The 10,991-nt window shown below is 44.9% G+C and overlaps 1 pseudogene; it reads left to right on the top strand.

Annotated features, from left to right (window-relative positions):
- The first annotated feature begins 1,908 nt into the window (after positions 1–1,908).
- On the top strand, positions 1,909–9,673 carry LOC119042506 (ferritin light chain-like; annotated as a pseudogene).
- The last annotated feature ends 1,318 nt before the right edge of the window (positions 9,674–10,991 follow it).

The raw sequence follows: 10,991 nt of genomic DNA, 5'->3' as shown, positions 1-10,991 counted from the left end.
AATTTAGCTAGTACAATAGCAAGCAAAGGGAAAAGAGAAGGAGAGAGAGAGAAGTGGAAAAAAAGGGATGGAAGAAAGGAGAAGGAGCTGAGAGGGAGGATGGGGGAGGGGATGGGAGTCATCTTCTGGCTGGCAAATGGGTGCCTAGCATATGCTCGATATGCTCAGTAAGCACTCTGAATGAACAAAAGGCCCACTCTAAAATATTACCATAGTATAACTTATTTGGTAGCCTTCTTACCTGATCCCTATTTCAGTTCTAGGGGTCCCTTAGGGCAGGGGTCCTCAACCTCCAGGCCACAGACTTGTGCTGTCTGTGGCCTGCTAGGAACCAGGCCTCACAGCAGGAGGTGAGCTTGACTGTTATGTGCTTCAATCATCCCAAAACCATCCCCTGCCCTCTGTGCATGGAAAAATTTTCTTCTATGAAACCAGTTCCTGGTGCCAAAATGGCTGGGGACCGCTGCCTTAGGGGTCAGGTAAATTCAAATCACCTATTAACTATTTCTCGGTACTCAGTGTGTGGTCCACAGCCCAGCAGGAACCACCTGGGAACTTGAAGTGCAGCATCTCAGCCCCTCCCCAGACGCACTGAACCTGCAGCTGCACTTGAACAGGCCCCCAGTGATTCCACTGCACAGCACAGTCTGAGATGCGCAAGTCTGGGACCGGGGTTGAGTTACCTTCTCAAGTCTCAGATTTTTCACCTGCATAATCAGAATAACAACCATAAGAGCTGACCTATGTATAGGGTGGAAGCATATGAAATTTTCACTATTTAACCATTTTGACCTATAGAAATAACAATTCCATATGGTTCAAGCTAATACTCATTCTTAGGATTAAATGAAATTTTCCATAAAAAGTGCTTACCACGGTGCCTGGCACAAGGTAAGATCAATAAATCGGTCTGTAACCTAAGTTCTAGCATAATTTTTCCAACTTTAGTTTTGCATGCTCACGACATGGACAGTAACCTCTGATAATGCTTGGGTTGGAGGGACAAGGTAAATGGTTCATTGATATGGAGAGAATGCAAATGATTGTTTCAATTCAACGTCATTTCTCATGCACCTGCTCTGGGCCGGTCACTCTCCCAGGGTCACGGGATACTTATACCAGCTCTGTGGTCCACTCCCACCGCTCTCCTGCTCTGTCCTGGATCTCATGGCCATGATTGTGAATGTTTCTTAGGCTCCTTGGTCCACAGGATTCCGGCCAGGTTCAGACAGTGAGAGGCACTCGGACGGTGGCGTAGGCTGGGGAGAAGCCAGGGTGTTGCTCCCTTTTTCTCAGCTCCAGGAAGCACCTCTGGCCCTAGTTGCATCTCCTCTGTGGTCCCACTTCCCACTGAGTACCCATCAATCGGTGGCAGGCAGCCCCTGCTGCAGCCCTTACCTAATGAGGCAGGCCCTATGGCCCCGCACACAGCTCCTCCTCCAAGGTTCCTGCTTTCACCATGCAGCTCCGGTCCCAGACGCTGGTAGTGCCATCTCCTCCTAAATTCATTCATTTCTGGCTCACCTTACCTTCCTCTGGTTGCACTCTCTGCCCTTCCGTCCCCTCTGTAACAAATTCCCTGAATTAAATCTCTATTGAGTTCTATTTCCTGACTGGACTCTGACTAACATAGGCTTAATCTGTTATCTTTCCCTGGGGTATGCTCATTTTAAAAGAAAAAAATATAAGCTGAGGGCAATGTGTATCATGGAGGCATGAAATACTGGAATCTTACTTGAGAGGAGAGGTGAGATTGAGGACAATGGGTCTCTTATAACACATCATGTAGGTTTGTGTGTTTTGAGTCAGCTGGACTTTGGATTGCAAAGAACAGAGCCTCCCTCCAAGTTTCTAGTCAGAACAAAAAAAGCAAGAAGAGCTGACCCCAGGTTCCAGCATGAACAGAGCATGGAAAGCCACTGTCGATCCAAGGCGAAGGTCCTGGGCTTGAGGTGAGTAATGGGCTGGTTAATGACCCCCAAAGATATCACTTCCTAATGGCACCTGAACAAATTACTGTATTAGTCAGCTCAGGCTGCCATAACAAAATACCATACGCTGGGTGGCTTAAACAATAGAACTTTATTTCTCACTGTTCTGGAGGCTTGGGAGTCCAAGATCAAGGTGCTGGCTGGCTTGGTTCCTGACGAGGTCTCTCTTCCTGCTTGTAGATGCCTTCTTTCTATGTCCTTTCATGGTTTTTTTTCCAGTGTGTACATGTAAAAAGCAATCTGTCTTCTTTTTCTAAGGCCACCAGTCCTACCTGATGAGGATCTTACCCTATGTCCTCATTTAACCTTAATTAGCTCCTGAAAGCTCTGTCTCCAAATATAGTCACACTGAGTGTGAGGGATAAGGATGGAGGATGGGCAGGGAAGGGACACAAAATCAATCCATAGCTGTTAGCTCATTTGGACAAAGAACTTTGCAGATAGGACATAATTAAGGAACTTCAGATGGGGAGGTTATTCTGCACTATCCAAGTGGGTTCTAAATGCAATTACAAGTATCTTTTAAGAGCAAGAGAAGTGTATTTGACACACAGGAGAAGGCGATGTGACCGAGGAGGCAGAGGATGGAGTGATGCCACCACAAGCCAAGGAAAGCCAGCAGCCACCAGAAGATGGAAGAGGCAAGAAAGAGGATTGTTCCCTAGAGCCTCTAAAGGGAGACTTGCCCTAAAGACCCCATGGTTTCAAGTTTCCTCCCTCCAGGACTATGAGAGAATACATTGCTCTTGTTTTAAGCCACCAAGTTTGTGGAGATTTGTTACAGCAGCCACGGGAAATGGATGCAAGGCATGACCCACTGCCCGCTGCTCTGCCTCAAGCATGCCCCAGCCCTGCACCGCCTGTTCTGCTCTTTCACCCCTCTCCTCTGCTGGTATGTCTTTTCCCCACCTCGCAGCCTCTGCTTCTTCACAGCTCCTGCTCTATCCTAATGTTGGCTTACAGTGAGCCTGTCCATGTTCTGTCCAACACCTTTCTGTGCTAGAACCTTTTAGTTTAGGCAGCCATTGCTTTGAATAGTTTTGCATTTTGCCCCAGGACACATCAGTTTGCTAGTGAGTGTATAGATTGCTTGCCCTAGTCAGATGCCCACCTGTGGTCCTGCTGCCCTGGCCCGACTGAGATTTGGGAGGAATACACAGCGGGTTACCGTGGCTCACAGAGCTGTTCCCCCTTCAGGGGTCATGGGCAGAGCCTTTGCACCTGGGCAGGGCTGTGAGTGTGGCAGATGGTACAGTTGCCAGATCTGGCTCAGCTCAAACATCTGAATTCTTAACCAAATGATAAGAACTCAGTTCTGATGCAGCATGTATGAAATGAAGGAGAAAGCAATCCTTCATAGAGCTAACTCTTGAGAGTTATTGCCAATGAGAAATTGCCAAAAACGTATTGGTGGACCAGTGCCCTCGTTAAATACGGCATTCTGCCCCCATGTCATGTTTATATTAGTTGTGAGACTGGGGCTGTTTGGACAAGGTGGGAAGTGGCGCTTGTTTAGTTTCACAAATGGACAGCACTTGTGTTGCTGCCATTCAAAAATTGGGGGGCTCAATGAGACCCATCTACCCAGTGAGCTCCCCAGTCTATCGACTTCGGTTTGACTACCTTGACCCAGAGTGGGGCTTCCCAGATGCCAGGACCTTCACATCCCCTGCGGGGGGTCAGTGGGTCAGGGCCGTGACCTGAGACTCTGCAGCTCCAGCGAGCACGCAGGTGATGATGCTTTGCTGGTCTGAGCACAGGACTCCAAGCAGCTGGGCTCTTAAGCAAACTGGTTTCTGAGGACTCAGTTCTGTGGAAGTTTCTAGGTGCATCTTGAAAAACATAACTGGGCTCAGTAATTTGGGGAAATATGGGATAAAATATAGGTCATCGGGTTTTGTTTGTTTGTTTAACCTTCAGGACTTCTTGCCTGTTCACATGCCTCGTGACACTGGAGAAATCCATTATATGTAGTACATCCCAGGTTTTATTTAACCACAGGATCTCCGTCCTCCTATAGCTCAAAGACTAGAATGTTATAAAGCACACCCCGCGAAACACTTTCCTGGGAACCCAGTCCTTTCCCCTCCCTCACTTTCAGCCTGAGACTCCAGGGGGAATTTTTAACAGTGGGAAGAAGCAGGAAACTGTGTTCTTGGCTTCAGAGCTGGATTCTTCCTGCAGGCAAAGACTTGGGTCAGAGAGACCAACAGCTCTGAAAACTAAGGAATGTGTACAATGGAGTGGCTGGAATAATACAAATCTAGGTGTGAGTGCTTGCTCCACCGTTTACTAACTTCTTGACTTTGAGTTAGTCATCTTCTCTGAGCCTCGGTTTCCTAATCTGTAAAGTGGGGATGCCAGTATATTCCTGGGTTGCAGCGTTATGGTGAGAAATGAATGAGTCGAATGCATGCAGAGGACTCAGGATGTTGCCTAGTACATAGTAAATGCTTGATGGAAGCTCTTATTATTACGATGATGCAAAAACGTCACAACATTTCACATGCACCCCATTTTTTACTCCAGTTTTTTTTTTTTTAATTTCAAGAGAGAAGGAGAAGGAGACGGGAGGGAGAAAGAGAAAGCACAAACATGCTGACTTGGAAGGGAACTTGTGCTTTGAAGCTGACAAGTATAATTTGTCTTGAGACTGCCAAGCCCTTGGGTTGAGCCTTCATATTGGAAAAAAGAGACAAGTGAGATTAATCTGGGGCCTTCATTACTTACTCCATCTGGCCTGGCTTGGCACGGCCCCTTCCCTCTACAAACCGATTACTCCTTCAAAAGCCTCAGCGGAGTGGCCTCTAATGGTTCCGACGTGGCAGGAATGGGGCTCACACAGCCCGGAGATAAGGGCCTCCACACTGGGGCCAAAACACTTCCAGCTCTACAGCCCAGATGCTCCACCACAAAAGAAAGAAATGAACTGAAAAGGAGCCAAGGCCTCTGGGCCAGGAGAGATCTCAGGATTCCCAGGAGCACCTGGTTCCCCACAGCGGGAAGCAGCAGGAGCAAGCCTTGCAGGGATGGCACCGCTGATGTGAAGATCCGACTGGGGCGTGTTCCAATGACCAAGGGCACTTCTAAATCTGGCTTTCTAGTCACAACGGGGATAGGAAGGTGCTTGGGGGAAGTGAAGAAGGTTGTTGTTTTTAGATGGTTGCCAGTAAAAACCTACTGAGCAGGCTTTCTCATGTTTTCTCCCTGTACATGTGGCCCCACCGTGCAGTGGAGAGGGAGAGGGAAGAGAACTGATGTTTACTAAGCACCTACTATGCTCTAGCCTGGACACCAGGTGGCCTTCACACTGTTGGCTCTGTCACTCAGCACAAGCCTGAAAAGCAGATGCTACTACTCTTTTCTTGTGAGAAAGTGAGATATTTATCCTTAGACACCCAATAAGGGATAGAGCCAGGATTTGAACAGTGTGGGTCTGTGTTGAGAGTTGTGCTATTTTGCACCCTCAGTAGCAGCCTCTGGGTTTGAGAGAAATTATGAGTAGGAAGATCTCTCCCAGCCCCAGGAGGTAGCGACTCTGGCTTGAGGAGTCTTCTCTCCCAGGAGACTGCAGAGCATAAAAACTGACAGGCAGCCTGGGGGCCACCCTGAGAAAGATGGAATTCTTGAACAGAGGGCCAAACCAGATCAATCAATCTATCAGTCCAGGTTTATTTATCTTGGATTGAGGGACAGCCAGTCTCTGAAACAAAGGCTCTACTTCTGAGTTGCTCTGAACACACAACTCTTTCAAAGGGCCATGGGTTTTGGCTTCGGGGGCCGGAGGGGTCAAGGTCCAGCCTGGTAGCTTCCAGGGCCTCAGAAAAGTGAGTTTGGGAGCCTTGGAGTGGCAGAGACTGTGCAACACTGCCATCTTCTGGGGGCAAGGTCCACTCTGACCTTGCCAGTCAGAGATCCGGCTCAGAATACCAGACCAAATGACAGTCAGGTTCTGTACTTCCCCGCTGGAGCCTTCTTACTCACATTGTGGGTTAGGACTGCCAGTGTTTGTTTATTAGTTAACAAAGCCCATGGAGATTGGAAGTGTGGGCTTCCGAGTCAAATGCTGAACCATTAATTATCTTTTCATTTGACAAATATTTACTGAGGACCTATTTTGTGCCAAGCACTGGGCTATGCATGGAATACACAATGATGATCCAAACCAGTGGTACCTGACTTCAGGAGGCTTATAGTCCAGATGGACTACAGACAAGGAGTTGTAAATAAGAGTTTGTTCATTATTACCGTGATGAGTGCGTACAAGGAAAAGCACACGGTGCTGGAGGAATACATAATGCAGAAGGAGAGAGGGAGAGAAACATCAATGTATGGTTGCCTCTAGCATGTCCCCTGCTGGGAACTGGCCTGCAGGGAACTGGCCTGCAAGTGAGGCATGTGCCTCGACTGGGAATCGAACCATGATCCTCTGGTTCACAGGCCTGCGCTCAATCCACTGAACTACACCAGCTAGGGCGAAAGTCTTTCTTAAGGACACGATATATATGCAGATACCTGAAGGATGTGTAGGAATTAGCCGAGCAAAGTGATTTAGGAGACAACAGGTGTGAAGACCCTGAGACAAAGAGAAGCCTGGCACATTTTGAAAAAAGACAAAGGGAGGGAGAAAGAGAATGAGGGAAGCATTGATGTGAGAGAGAAATATCAATTGATTGTCTCTTGCTTGTCCCCAACTGGGGACCTGGCCCTCAACTGAGGCATGTACCCTGACCGGGAATTGAACAGGTGACCTTTCAGTTTGTGGGACAATGCACAAACCACTGAGCAACACCAGTCAGGGCAAGCCTGGCACATTTGAAGAAATGAAGTAAGTTCTGTATTAATCAGCCATCAAGAGAGAAAAAGAGTGGTGTGAGGTGAGAGTGGAGAAAGAGGTGGCAACTAGATCACACACAGCATTAGAATGCCATATTAAGGATCTGGTCCCATATTTAGTCAAGTTTATTTTTTTGTTACATATGACAAAGACCTAATGAAAACTAGTTTAAGTGAAAAACCAATTTATTGGTTCATATAATTGGAAAGTCCAGAGTTAAAGCTTCAGGTATGGCTGGAACCAGGAACTCAAGTAGGATCATGAATACTTTCTTTGCTGACACTCTATATAGAGAACCCTAAAGATTCCACATAAAAAAAACCCTACTAGAACTGATAAATAATGTCAGTAAAGTAGCAGAATACAGAATATTCAGAAATTAGTGACATTTTAATTTTTAAAATTTTTTTATTTTTTAATTTCATTGATTGATTTTTGAGAGACTGAGAGAGAGAAACATTGATTTGTTGTTCCACTTATGTGTGCATTCATTCATCGATTCTTATATGCGCCCTGACTCAGAAGCAAACCCACAACCTTGGCATATCTGGACAATGTTCTAACCAACTGAGATACCAGGCCAGGGCATTTTTATATACCAACAATGAACTATTGAAAATGGAAACTAAGAAAACAATCTTATTTACAATTACATCAAAAAGACCTTGGAATACATTTAAGCAAAAATACCTTGGAATACATTTAACCAAGAACCTAGTAAGAAAGATTTGTACTAGGAAAATTATAAGACACTGAAGACAAAAACTGAAGAAGATACAAGCAAGTGGAAGCATATACTGTGTTCGTGAATAGAAAAATTAACATCATCAAAATGCTCATTCTACCCAAAGCAATCTATAGATTCAATGCAATTCCTATCAAAATACCAATAGAACTAGAACAAATATTCCAAAATTTTGGATAGAACTACAAAAGATTCCAAACAGACACAGCAATCTTGAGAAAGAAAAATGAAGTTGGAGGAATCACACTACCTGATATCAAACTGTACCCCAAGGCCATACTAATCAAAACAGCATGGCACTGGCATAAAAACAGACATATGAGTATAGAGTAATGGAATGGAATAGAGAGCCCAGAAATGAATCCCCACCTTTATGGTCAATTAATATTCAACAAAAGAGGCAAAAGTATACAATGGGGTAAAGACAGTCTATTGAATAAATGGTGTTGGGAAAATTGGATATGTGCAAAAAAATGAAACCAGACCACCTTCTTAAACCATACACAAGAATAAACTCAAAATGGATTAAAGGATTAAATTATAGATTCAAAACCCTAGAAGTTCTAGCTGAAAACATAGGTAGTAAAATCTGACTTCTTTCACAGCAATATTTTTTCTGATGTATTGGGTTGGTCAAAAAGTTCATTATGATTTTTTGTATGGTGGCTCTAGTAGAGCTTAGTTGTCTTTAACTTCATTTGGAACAATTTTATTATATTATATTGTGACAGCTGGCGTATCAGTGTGCGTTTAAAGAAACATCAAAATTCATTAATTTTTGTGCAGCCATTTTAATATGGAAGGGAGAAGAAAATACAGAAGATTTTCAGCATATCATACTTTATTATTTCAAGGAAGGTAAAAACACAACTGAAATGCAAAACAAAGATTTATGCAATGTATGGAGAATGTGCTAAGATGGATCAAATGTGTCAAAAGTGGTTTGCAAAGTTTCATGGTACAATTATTGACATTTTGGCCAAATAATTCTTTGCTGTGGAGTTGTCTTATGCATTGGAAGATGTTTAGCAGCACCCCTGGCCTCTACCCACTAGAAGTCAATAGCAAGAGACAGCTGACATACTCAAAATATCCAAATCAATGCAGCTATTGGTGAAAATGAAAAATGTGTCTTTTATTTTATGGGGAAAAACTAGATGGACTTTTTTGGCCAACCCAATATCTCCTTGGATGAAGGAAACAAAATGAAAAATAAACAAATGAGACTACATCAAACTAAAAAATTTCTGCACATCCATAAAATGGAAAGACAGCCCATTGAACAGGAGAACAGAGTCACCAATAATACATCTTATAACGGATCAATAACCAAAATTTATAAAGAATTTATGCAACTCAATGTGAAGAAAAAAAATCAACCAGCAGTGCCCTTGGCGGTCCACAGATCTGCCTCTTGCTTCAACAGTGTTTGGATGGAACAGACGCAGGAAGACCCCAACTTCCAGCCTCTGACCACCCTCCAACCTCCTTTCCAGTCACCATCTTTGGAACCACCTCAGCAGTCCTCAGCAATCCTCAGCCTCTGAGACCAGCCAACACCGGTTTTTGACCTTAACTCCTTATTGCCGAACAACCACGAGTTCCCAAGATCACCAGAATTATTCCACTGAGGCAGAGGCTTCCATCAACTGCCTCGTCAAACTGCGTCTACCGGCCTCCTACACCTACCTCTCCCTGGGCTCCGTTTTGGAGGCATGGAATACTTCTTCCGGGATCTGGCTGAGAAGAAGCACGAGGGTGCGGAGCATCTCTTAAAGATCCAAAACCAGCCCGGTGGCCATGTCCTCTTCCAGGACAAGCAGAAGCCTTCCCATGATGAGTGGGGTGGGACTCCGGGTGCCACAAAGGCCACCATGGCCTTGGAGAAGGGCCTGAACCAGACCACTTTGGATCTGCAGGTCCTGGGTTTTACCGGCGCAGACCCCCATCTCTGTGACTTCCTGGAGAACCACTTCCTGGATGGGGAGGTGAAACTCATCAAGCAAATGCGGACCAGCTGACTAACCCCTAAGGTTGGCCAGTCCCCAGGCTGGGCTGGGCAAGTATCTCTTGGAAAGCCTCACCCTCCAGCATGGCTAGGAGCCTTTGGAGCCCAGAGGCCTTTGAAGGGCCCTCTGCATCTTTTTGGTGTCCGGCTTCTGCCTGAGCCTCTCCCTGAAACAACCAGGCCTCCTCTTAACCACCCTGCAGCCCTTGCCCATGCATCAGACCAAATCGAAACAATTAAGCTTTTTTTCAGGGGGAAAAAAAAGGAAACAATCCATTTAAAAAATGGGCAAAGGACCTGAATACACACTTCTCCAAATAGGACATACAGATGGCCTAAAGACACATGGAAAGATGCTCAACATCACTAGTCATCAGAAAATGCAAATTAAAACCATGATGTGATACCATCTCACGTCTGTCAGAATGGTTATCATCAACAAATCAACCAACAAGGGAATCCTCAAGTGCTGTGGGTGAGAACGCAGACTGGTGCAGACACTGTGAAAACAGTATGGAATTTCCTCAAAAAAATTAAAAATCAGCCCTGGCTGGTGTGGCTCAGTGGATTGGGTGCCGGCCTGCAAACCAAACAGTCACAGGTTCAATTCCCAGTCAGGGCACATGCCTGGGTTGCAGGCCAGGTCCTCAGTCAGGGGTGTGGAAGAGGCAACCATACACTGAAGTTTCTCTTCCTCTGTCTAAAAATAAGTGGATAAAATCTTGAAAAAGTAACTCTGACACTTAAAAAAATTAAAAACGAAACTTCTTTATGACCCAGAGATTCCACTTCTGGGAATATATTCAAAGAAGCTCAAAACACTGATTTGAAAGAACATAAGCACCCCTATGTTCATTACAGCCCCATTTACAATCACCAAGATTTGGAAGCAGCCCAAGTGCCCATCAGTAGATGAGCAGATATAAAAGCTGAGGTATATTTATACAATGAAATACTACTTGGTTGTAGAAAAAAAGAAAGAAAAGAAAAAAAGAGGGGGGTGGGGAGGAAATCTTCTTACCTTTTGTGACAGAAGGGACAGACCTGGAGAGCATTATGCTAACTAAAATAGGCCAGTCAGAGAATGACAAGTACCATATGATTTCACTCATAGGTAGAATCTAATGAACAAAATAGAAATAGACTCATAGATACAGAGAATAGACTGACAGCTGTCAGGGGTGAAAGTGGGTGAAGAAAGTGAAGAAATTAATCAAAAATAAACAAGAAAAACCTCATAGACACAGACAACAGTATGGTGATTACCGGAGGGAAAGGGGACCAGGGGGAGGTACGAGAGGGTAAATGGGGGGTAATGGTGATGAAAGGAGACTTGACTTTGGGTGGTGAACACACAGCACAACATACAGGTGATGTATTATTGAACTGTATACCTGAAACCTATATAAT

The sequence above is a fragment of the Artibeus jamaicensis genome, unplaced genomic scaffold (genome assembly GCF_021234435.1).
Source record: "Artibeus jamaicensis isolate MK-2021 breed Jamaican fruit bat unplaced genomic scaffold, CSHL_Jam_final scaffold_1019, whole genome shotgun sequence".
Lineage (NCBI taxonomy): Eukaryota > Metazoa > Chordata > Mammalia > Chiroptera > Phyllostomidae > Artibeus > Artibeus jamaicensis.
This window is presented reverse-complemented; position numbering and strand designations above follow the sequence as displayed.